The sequence below is a fragment of the Haliaeetus albicilla genome, chromosome 31, assembly GCF_947461875.1.
Source record: "Haliaeetus albicilla chromosome 31, bHalAlb1.1, whole genome shotgun sequence".
In the NCBI taxonomy this organism is placed as follows: domain Eukaryota; kingdom Metazoa; phylum Chordata; class Aves; order Accipitriformes; family Accipitridae; genus Haliaeetus; species Haliaeetus albicilla.
Window position 1 is genome coordinate 4,073,793 of NC_091513.1, and position 11,930 is coordinate 4,085,722.

Below are 11,930 nucleotides of genomic sequence, written 5' to 3' on the forward strand. Positions count from 1 at the left end.
CAAGATTCCTAAACGTGAAAAGCGGGAGTGGGGAAAGGCGAAGGGAAGAGAAAAAGAGGGAGAGCATCATCAGTGGAAGACCTGCCAGCTGCTGCTGATTCAGCCCTGTTCGGGGGACCACCCCAGCAGAGAGGAGCTGGTTTGCATGCCACGGTCCTCACTGCCTGTTCCCAGGGACAGGCCGTTTGCTCAGCCTTGCCGGCCAAAGCGTGGGAAAAGCGTAGGCGTGCGCCGTCGCTTGCAGAGGAGCACGGTCACGTTCACGTGCAATCCTTTACCTTTTTCCTCCCTGGATTCAAAGGGTTTCTGTCTTCAAAGTGAGAGCCTTCCATACGGTCGTTTGTGACATTTCATCCAGGGTAATAATCTCAGAAGGATCAGTCCTGCAATAAATATTTTAAATAGCAATCCGTGATTATGGGAACTGATGCCACCAAGGGCATTAGCATCAGCAAGAGGAACAGCGGAGCCCCGAGAATCAAAGCTCCGCATAAGCGTGGGAGGTTTTGCTGGATGAGGAGTTTTGGGAGGCAAGCCGGGGAGCCGCAGAGCAACAGCTCTGTGCAAAGGCTCTTGCTGGGGTTTAGCCCCGGTCCGGGTTCCTAAGCCACTGCTGGTACAGATCACGCCTGCAACTCCTCATGTGTAAGCATGAGGATCTCCAGCTACCGTAAAGGCACTGATGATGCAAGCTTTGGGGGTCAAACGCGAGCGCTGCAGCCACTCTGCTTGGGGTCAGAGCCCTGCGATCACCTCCTGCAGCCCTGCCCCCAAATTTGATTTTCCCACCAAGCTGCCTGCTGGTTTCTGTGGGATGCCCCACAAAGAGGCAAGTGGAGAAAACTCTGCCAAACACCTTCAAGCTAATCTTGCCGGGGGTCCTGGCGCTTGGTGGGGCTTTACCTGTCACTGCCTTGCTTTGGGATATCCACGTCACTGGTCTTCCCCACGTTCAGCTGAACTGAACTTGCAGCAGCAGCAGCTTCCATCGCCCTCCTGGACTCCTGATGTTAAAAAGGGACAAATCACGTTCTCTGTCTTTGGTCAAAGTGGAGATAAGCTGAATGCCCAGCACAAACTTAGCAGTCTGCCCTCCCCTTCTGCCCCTTGGCAGCTATAGGTATTAGTGCAGCAGGGGAGAAACCGTTCACTCCAAAGATTTCGGGGCAGGGGGATTGTGTGTTCAAAACACGATTATGAGCAAATCTTGCCAGCAGCAGCAGCAGCAGCATCACCATCTAATAATAATCATCATAATGATAATGACCTTTGTGAAAAACAACTCGTTTTAAAAATTACACCTGTATTCAAGCGTTCAGCTCACTGCTACTTGAGGAAACAAAGGTTACAACGTGGGATCCAGGCTATTGGGATCTATTTCGACTGAGTGCTGATCTTCCCCCAACGTTTCCAGACAAGCTGTAAGAGAAACAGGCAATCTCACAGCCCGACGGAGATGTCCAGCCCCGAGGACCCAGCAAGCCTTACCTCTTCTTCTTCTCCGGCTTCATTTCTGGCATCGTCCAACTTCTTCTTCCTTTCTGGCATAAGGTCATCCAGAAAGCCGAGCTCTCGCTTTGAGAAGCAGAAATCCATCGCTTTCCGGACAAAGACGAGAGCCAAAACCTTCACGAATAAGAGGGAAGATGCGGTGAGCTCAGAGACGATGCCACCTCTCGCTCCAACGCTGCAAACACCCCGCTGCCGAGCGGCGGCAGCTCTTACCATCATGGGAAAGATGATGGCGGCACGGGACACCTTGATGGTCCAGAGCAGGACGAGGCAGGTCAGCTGGATCACCGTGAACAAATGCACCTTTCGCAAGGGCACGTGCCGCAGGTAGATGAAATCCGGCTGGTGTTTCGCCGGCATCCAAAACAGCTTCAAGCGATCAAAGAACTGCAAAATAAAAGGGAAAGGTTGCCACCTTGGGACTGCGGCAAGTTTCTGGCCCTCTCGAGACGTGGAGGCAGTTTGCAGCATCTCGCTTGCCGTCAGAAATCCTGGATCCCACCGCGTTCCTCCTGGGAGCAGCACCCGTTTTCCCTTCGCTCCATCTATCAACCGGCTTGCCCCTGAGAGATGCCCACCAAACGGCAACTATTCCATGCCGTTCCATTATTAGCATTTCTTGGCCCACTGAATCCCCCAGCGAGGATTTCCACCAGTGGTAGAAACTGCCTTCCCTTTGCACTGAATTCCCCCGCTTTCACGTAACCAAACACTGACCTGCCCTAAACCCTGAAACAGAGAGCGCTGAACTTGCCTGGTCCTCCCAGCCCTATATACCTCCTGTGCCTCCACCAATCTTTTTCTTACACAAAAGAGTTTCATTGCTTGCTCTGCGAGAAGTTCTTCCCATGCCACTGCTTTTTTCCCTGCTGCTACGGAGACAAAATACCAGGGAGCCGACATGCTGCACGCTGTAAAAGAGTCCGTACCTGAATTCCTCTGAGCGACGACACACCCATGTAGAGAAAGACACCATAAAGCACAGGCATTGGTATAAACTGGGGGGAAAAAGAAAAAAAAAAAAAAAAGAATGCAATCGTTTCTTTTTCTATATTGCATTTTCAGTATTACCACCCTCTTCCACAGGCACTGCCTAAAATTGCTTGAAGCTTTCCAGCTTCCGTTCAGGCTTAGAGATGGGTCAGATTTTAACCATTAAAGATTTTGTGCGCACGAGTGAGCTAAGGCTCTGCTTTAGGCTGAACTTGGGAGTTACCTCTCCTCAGAATAATCCTGTTTTCCAGAAAGGTTGGAGGAAAATAGGCGATTTCACCCGTGCTACCCTATGCCGCATTCTGTGGCGGTAGAAAAACACTTCTGCCTATTCTTGGGGCAACAGGCAAAGGCCACAGGCCTCCTTTTAGCCTAGAGACGAGATTACTTTGTGGGAGGAACGTGCAAGGAAGCCCACGGGGATGACCTCAGTCTGTTTAGCTCCTGGGAACGGCTGCTCCGGGGCGTTTGGGGAGCAAATTGCAGCCAGTAAAGGGCTGCCTGTTTGAAAGAGAGCAGATGTGCTGGTCTGAATATGCTCAACTGTAACCCATAAACATGGGCGGGCCTGAAAGGCACCCGAAAATTCAAGCAGTTGCGTTGCTCGCTCGCCTCGAGCACACCAAACGGGGGCCTGAAGGGCTGCAAAGCCTAACGGAGGCTGGTTCCCACCGTGGGTCAAGCCCCAAGGGTTGGGATCACCTCCTCCTCCTCCGCTCCACAACTAACTACTCAGGCCTGCAGAGGGGGGACTGTTTTTCGGTAACCTCCAACAAGCTCGCGGTTGTTGGGTGGTTTGCATTTTCCTCTCACCTTTAACACGGAAGTGAAGAAGACGGAGCAGCCCATGAGCACAAAGATCAGCAAGCCAGTGACTCTCTGCTCTCGTATCCCCAGAAACTTGGGTTGTTCTCCTGGAGCTGAGCAGTCAGACTCTACTTTGAGGCTATTCACGTGGGTGATGGACAGGACGGTCGCAGCCACAAACCAGGGCAGCCCCATCACAGAGCACACCCCGAGCATCACGGCCACCACAAAAAGGTCCAGGTGGTACCCGCATCCTTTCTGCAGGCAGGAAAACAAGAAACAGAGCATCCCATAGCACAAGAGCAAGGAGAACGTTGCAAGTCAGACTCAAACCCTGCTCGAGCACAAGTCAACTTCTTCAGAATTTAAAACAAGAAATGGAAACGAGTAAGGGTGTATGCAGGCTTTGCACAAGCACCTGGCGTGAAAATCTGGCAGGAGTTCAGACACAAGGGATATGGGGAGCTTGTGCAATACATACTTCTCCAAAAAAAGAACCCCACAACCCAAAACCACCCAACCATTTTTTTCACTCACAAAGAAAATTCTACCACTTGCAAGGAAGGTGTGACTCTGAGTTATCCCTGGCAGCGCATCAAAACAATTCATTCCCCGCACCTGCTGCTGCTGCCATTTTAAAACAAAAATGCGCTTCTATATTGCTCCAAGATTAATTTGCTCCTCCAAAAGGTTGCTCATCTGAACTGCCCTGTCACTTGCTCCCTGCATCATCGTTAATCCAGGAGAGCATCCTGCCACGCAGCCTGACCTTGTCCCAAACCAATGCCTTCAGAAAGCATCGGGAATAAGAGCTTCTCCCCAGACCTGCGGCCCAGAAGGGGCTGGGGCTGGCGTCATCTCTCACAGGCCCTTACCTTCAGCTTGTGCTCCTTCCTGTTCACAATAACGGCACTGATCTGCTGGTCCATGAATATCAAGATGGTGCAGAGCAGAGCTGGGACGAGCGCAGCCAACACCGTCCACCAAGGGTTGGGTCCTATGGGGTTGATGAACCACCCGCGGTCGTCTCTGGTAGGCTGCAACAAAGCCCACACATCAGCATCGTCTCCCAGCCCAGGCACTCCACTGGCTTTCATTCTCCCCTCCCTCCCTGTGTCAGAGCACCTCCCAGCCCTGGCTTCATGTCCCCCTCTCCCGTGGGCTTCAGCAGTGCCAGTCTCCTCTTTGCAAGCACCTCTAGATACTTCTCCTGTAGGCATCTAGTTTTGGGGCCATCTTCTCCTTTCCAGGAGGAAGCAAGGCACTTGGAGGTGGAAGAGGAGATGGTCACACCACCAGCATCTCCTCCAGACTCAGCCCTGCCCTGCCCCGGCATCATCTTGTGGCACCCCCACCTGCCAAAACACCCCATTACCTTGAACGCATGGGGGACCTGGAGCTTCGGCGATGGGATCCCAACCACAAAGTCAAGGAGCACCATGATGACGATGGTGAGGAAAACAGCAAAGTCGCTCACTGTGGACCGTACCTGGGGCAAGGAACCAGAGGTGAAAGGGGCATGGCAAACAGGGCCGTAACGTGAGATGCAAGAGTTGCAGACATCCACAACATTAAGGCTGGTTAACCAAATCCCACCACCCCTCTGAGCACGTGCAGCCTGATCCCTTGCTTAGATACTGTTGCTGTGTTTGTCCCTGTGAGATCTGGTGTCAGACAATAAAAAAAGCTTAATTAGGCGGACAAGGGTTGGTTTAAGTCAAAACCTAAAAATAATAAAAATAACATTAAAAATAAGAAAACAGATGCCTGCCACTACAGCTACACTCACAGCTACAATGGCAACAAGGCACTGAGGCATCCTTTAGTCCTCAAAAGGAAGCTCCTCATTTGACTCTACTTTCCGCTTGAGCACATAATGCACAGGAGGTAAGGAAAAAAAACCCCAAACCCCAAAACTTTGGGAAACCTGACTTCCTACTACCTGAGGAGGAAAAAAAAAAAAATTTAAAAAAATCAAACCCCAAAAATGTTCAGTCTGGGGCAGGTGGGAAATGCTACGATGATTTTGCACTCATGGAAATGAGTGCGGGACATCCAAGCTCTTGGAGAGCTTGGCCTGCAAGGCCAACGTTTCCCAGCTTGACCAAGGCGGGGCAAATACTGCTTAGTGCTCCGGGAAAGCCATTTTGGGAAACGAGTGTGGAGATGGACGCTGGCCACCATCTTCTACTTACTCTGGTTGGAAAGTAGTGGCTGGTTTTAAACTTCTTCAAGAAGCTTGACAGGGCAAAGGTGGCGAAGAAGAGGATGCAGCACCAGAGGAACACGTCAGGCGTGTAGGGGCCGTCGCGTCCACAGGCAGGTCCTTGAAACTCCCCACGCAAATACCGACATTCCTGGAGAAACAGAGCGTCAGGACACAAAGGCAGTGCACGTGCGGCAGGGAAACCTCGCATAGCTAGGGGGTTTTGAGGATCTTGGTCCAAGATCCACGACCCTGTAACTGCTCCTGCCAATTATATTTAATTTATTATATGAGCTCCTGCTCATTATATTTAATGAGCAGCAGCAGCAGCTGAACAAGTGACACATCGAACTACAGAGCGGAGAAATGAGATGTGAGGGGACACCATACCACACACCCTCGGCACGTCCTCTGCCTGCCATTTGAGCAATCGTGGCTAGAGAAGACACCAGAGGGAAGAGGAAACACTGGAAACTCTTGGGGATAGAGAGAGACGGAAGAGGGAAGGAGGGCTAAAGACAACCATGGTAGGAAAGGAGGAGAAGAGACAAATCGTCCCGTCCCAGGGGAGGGCTCGCAGAACCTGGCCAAGAGGGCCTGAAGGCCACCATAAGAGCCTGCCACCCTAGGCCCGGGCTCTGCTTCCAGCAACAACAGCCTGAGAGGCTGCTCAGATATGCAAATTTATGCATGTACCTACAGACAGCACTGAACGAGAAAGCAAGGCCTGGGGGGGAGCATTTCCCCTCTGCTCAGGGCTGCTGAGGCCAGTCTGTGTGCTCCGTCCAGACTGGGCTCCCCAGGACAAGACTGGCACTCACTGGGGTGAGCCCAGCAAAGGGCCACAAAGAGGATGAAGGGACTGGAGCACTCTTCATAAGCGGAGAGGCTGGGAGAGCTGGGACTGTTCATCCTGGAGAAGGCTCAGGGGACTCTTATCAATGTACACCTCATGGAAGGGAATGAAGAAGAGGGAACCGGGCTCACCTCAGCAGCACCTTCTGGCAGGACAAGAGGCAAAGGGCACAAACCACAAAACATGAAATTAAAGCTGAACACAAGAAAAAACTTTCTGACAGCAACTGTGGTCGAGCACTGCAACCAGTTGCCTACAGAAGTTGTGGTGTCTCCACCCTTGTAGCCCACTCAAAACCTGAGGGGACACGTCCTGGGCAACCTGCTCTGGGTGACCCTGCTTGAGCAGGAGGGCTTGGACTCGATGATATCAAAGGTCCCGAAAACCTCAATGGTTCTGTGAAAGCCACAGACAGAGATCTCTGCCTCAAGCCGAGAGGCAGCAGTCATCAGCCAACTCAGAGGAGCAGGCTGGGAGGCAGCTAGAAAACTCTTCCCAGTTCCTCCCTTGTCATCCCTGCCTCAGGTGTGCAAGCCAGTGCACCGCTTTGTTGAGCTGCCCAGTTCTCATCCCGCTGTGATTCTGCAGGTAACATTAACACAAAGGAGTGAGAGGGGAAGAGCTGTAGTTAACGGCATGGGAACCTGAAAGCACATGACAACTTTTCCCCAAACGTGGGCAATGTTGCTTAGATTCTGTCACCTATGGAAGAGAAGGAAGACGACAAATGGGCCAAAGGGTTACACAGGAATGAAATACGAGGAAGGTGCAAGAGACATCAAAAACATCGATATGTGCCCCGGAAGACTATTTTGTAGTCAACTGACCTGCCCATACCTGACTGTGGGCATGAGGCCTCTGCTCCGGCTTCCGCTCTTCTCCCCTTCACTGTTTCTTCCACTGCAGCACTTTCTGACACTTCTTTTCTTCTCTTGACCTTCAAAACATTGCAAACTTGGTATTGATAAAATTTGATTTTGACTTTTCTATCTTAGAACAAAAGTCAGACTTAATATACATCCGTGTTTCGCAACGTTGTCCAGGCTTATACAACAAAAAAAACCAAAAAATGTCTCAGGAATAAAAGATTAGCTGCCTTATTCAAACAGAAGGTAAGCACTGAGAGGCCATCCAGAGAATTATGCTCAACAGTTTTAAACAAGAACTACTGCTTCCCAGGACATCCTACTTGCTCCATTTTTAGAGGAGGGCCTAGGAACATAATTAGCAGGAACATAATGCTAGCAGAGAGAGCGGGATTTCCTCGGGGGGAATTTGGACAGGACACCTTCACTAATTCCCTCCATCTTCAGACACTTACCTGTATTGAAAACATACCCACCCTGAGATCTCACTAAACAACTACTTTCCAAAGAAGCTTAACTTGGTTGTTTTCGACACATACAGCACTTAGGAAACTACTTCATTATTCAGCAATATTGACCTCATACAGACTCTCACAGCGAAGAAACCATTTGACAGCTCAGCTCAGACTTGCCAAAAACACATTTAACTGAAGCCAGCACGGCTCTCACGTCCTCAGGCAGGACTTCATTCAAAGTCCACTGGAATTGACAGGAAGGTTTCCCTCAACTTGGATGGTTCTGGGTGAGAATTCACTCCCACCTTACACTGCCTGACTGACACCCAGAAACAGGACAACTACAGCATTGCCTAGATATATCTTCTGCTTCTCCAGACTACATGGAATATCACTGTTTTAAAAAAAAAAAACACAACAATACACAAAACAGAACCACACACACAACTTACAAGCTCATCACTGCCCTTGTTTACTTCTTTACCTGTAACAGAGGTATTATAAAATCTGGTGAATATTTGGTGACTGCACTTTCTTTAACCAACTTTATAGTACATTTTTGCATTGCACCGCACATCCTGAGAACAAGATAAATGACTTAGAAACAATGCTGGACTTCCATATGATATCTTGAAACTGAAGAACTGCAAATACAGCTCTTTCAGAATTCCTGGCTGTGAATAACACATGCCAGTGGGATGGGGACAATTGCTTTGGACTACTTGTCCATTTGATAAGGGAGACCAGAATATCTACTAAGCGCTCACAAGAAAGACCAGCAGCAGCCTTTCCCAGGGACCAATAATCAGAACAGGAAACAGTAAGAAAAAAACCTCAGTTTTCACAACAGAGGAGGTTCAATGCAGAGTCCCACAGAGGTCTCAGCTGGGGCCTGAGGCTCTTCAGGGAATTCACAGAAAACCTGGAAAATGAGACACGAGGGAGGTGACAACATTTGCTAATTATACAAAAGACATTATTACCATTATTACTATCAATATTTAGAAAAACAAATGCATTCTTTCTTTAGGAAAACAGAAACAAAGAGTGTGAAATTCAGCGTCAACAAATGTAGTCAAGCACAAGGAAGAAAAACACATGTTCCATATATATATGTGCTGGCTCCAGCCCAGCTACTGACATTCAAGAATGAAGGCTGGGAGCCACTGGGCATTGCTTCATAAAAATACTAGCTGAAGAGTCAGCAGTGGGTGAAAAGGCAAAGAGAAATTCCAGACATTTTCAAAAAGCAATACAGGACAAAAGAGAACACATTGCTATGCTCTATTTCAAATCCATGGTACAGCCATACTGCACGCAGTTTTGCTCCCTCTAATTCAAAGACACAGTGGAGGAAGGGAAAGGGAAAAGCAAGACATAGATCGTAGATGTTTCCAGACATTATCCAAACATAACCATAGTGACTTCCCACAAGATACGTCGTGCTGAAAAGAGCCGAGTTCTAGATACATTGTGCATATGCAGGGATAAGGCACAAGGTGGACATTCTCATGTTTGAATCTCATCTTCGATACTCTCTCCCATTTACTCACATCTGAGAACAACGATAAGACTTAAGAACATAGCACTAACATTTCAAAGGAGCAGGAGTCCTCTTGTAAAGCTTCAAAAGTCATACCACGCTGAATGTATATGCAGAAGGGAGCACCTTACAATCTGTCAGTGTGAACTTGGTGACAAAACGCTCGTAACACATTACAAGAAACACTCATCCAGGTGACACTCTCCCATCAGTTGCTTGTATTAATAGCATTGTGTTTCCTTAACTGTATCTGGCTTCAGTCCTGACATCTTCCTGCAAAAAACAACATGCCAGGCGCTCCCAACCCTGTGAATAAAACCTCATCAGCTTTCCTAACTAAAGAGTAATTCTTTTAAAAATTATTTTTAAAACTGAAAAGGACTAGGATTCACAGGAGTAGCGTCATTACATTCACTTCACAATTCAAAATGGGAGGACAAAAGATAATTGACATGACAAACGCCACAGATACAGACGTTCCTTCCTGGGGGTGCGCTTCGCACACCTACGAGCTCATGCATGCAAGAATGGGTGACGCCAGGCAGCAGTCTCCTTACGTGCCTCTGATCTCAGGAAGAAACAGGTAACATGAATACTTTTACTCCATTTGCTAGCAGAAACTAACATCCTGAGGACCAGAGATGGAGCCCAAGATTTGCTTAGATGAAACGCTGACACAATCAGTTCCTTTAAGGGATGAAATTGTTCGTTTGCGTTTGGCTTCAAGGACTCCCACAGCTGGTGATTAACTAAGAGGTATGCTACAGCGAGGAGCCCGACACACAGATTGCAGGACAACTCATCACACCAGGCCTCTGAGCTTGCAGTTCTCCGCAGGGCCCGGTGCTGGCTGAGCAGGTGGATGGACTTCCCAGTTCTAGAAATACAAGCTCGTGAATCAAACCCTCCTCAAGCACACAGGCAAAACTGGCTGCGCTTTAGCGAAGCAAACCAACAACGAGGCTTCGGTTGTTTGGGTGCCTCCTGTCTGACGATGCCCTGGGCTACTTTCTCTTCCTGGCAGTAACAGGAATAAGTTGCTCTCATACCTACCAGCTTCTGACAGAGAAAGAGGATGATCTCGTTCTTGCCTGCTAGGACCAGGGGTGGCAATAACGCAGTCTGCCGAGACTGGAAGGGAATGCCTTGGAGGCGGAAACACGTGGGTGTTCGTTACTCCCGGGCACTCGGAATCACGGGAGGTGATGATGCCAAAGGGCCTGATCCGATTCACAAACTGACACACCTTAGGACTGAAAAGGCTTCTCCTTCAACTAACTTACTTTTCTCTGCAACAACAGCCTCAGGAGAGTAACTTCTTCTTAACCTTTTACACTACAGCAACTACAATATTTAATCCTAATGTACCTTACAAGAAAACTACTGCGGTCTTCTCTGCTAGTGGGCCAACGCTGCTGCGCCTGTAAGGAGCGCTTTACGTTTTATTAACCTTTTGAAAAAACGCACTAGCTTTCCTTGCAATTGCATTACGTGGGCTTCCTGGGACTTTATATATACACGTTCATTTTCTCTGGCTAAATGAGATTTGGAACGCAGGGGTGTCCATCTGAAAACACTGCAAAACATTCTTTTTACATACATCAGTTCTCTGGTGAAGGCAACAACTGAGGAGGATCTTCAGCTAGTGTAAAACTGCAAAGCTCAAAGGAGTCGTACTCCAGCTAACGATCTGCGCACTACTAGGCAGGAATGTCGAATTAAGCAATGCCCAACAGATACAAGTCATTGGACCTTTTCTTTTACAAGTAGGAAAGAAAGGGTACGCAGAAAGATAGTGAAGTGGTCTGTAGAAAATGGATGTAAATCATCAAGATTTCCAAGGATTACTCGAATTGCTTCCTGGAGAGGCCAAAACAAGAAAGGAAGGAAGAATATTAACAAATAGCCACAATTCCACTGTCAAGTACAGTTTTCAGGCTTGGGAAAAAAAAAATTACAGCTTGCAGGAGTCATGGAAGAGCAGGTTCCAGATATTTTGCTTTTCCTCCTCTCCTTCTTCCCCCCGCTCCCTCCCATCACCTTAGAGCACGCTGCCCTAACAGATTCACAGAAATTGAAGTGAATGAATATCTTAACCCTGAATTAACATGGAAGCATTACTACGGAGAGTGGAGGTGTGCTTTTAAATTTAAGAAGTTCTACATTTAAGAAGCCTCCTCCTTGCCAGCACAACACGTGCAGTATTGACCTGTTTCAAAAATAAACATATTCCCCTTTTTCGGAATATTGACCCAATTCAGTTACAAAGGAACTGTAATTCAGCCCCAACAAACTCCTGCTTTATAAATGGGAAACTTTTTCTAGGAACACCTTTCAGTATTTTCGAAAGTGAAAAAGAAAAAATAATTAACCAATAATTTTCTATATCAGTTAAGATCAGCACATTTTCTTCAATAATATTTACAATGCTACTACTGTACTCTGAAGATTTGTTTAAACTTAACTAACAGGAGCATTTTTAAGCAGGCAGTATATTGGTCTCATTTCCTCGGGAATGGCAGGGGCTTTCTTCTGTCTCAGGAAGAAGATGACAACAACAGAACTCATCAGCTGTCACCAAGCTTGGCCACAAAGTAATGGCGTCATTAAAAGAACGTTCCCTGGCTTCCATAGCTATGAGGAAAGCACGTGCAATTGAGCATTAGATTAGCTGCTATCAAGCTAGCTCACC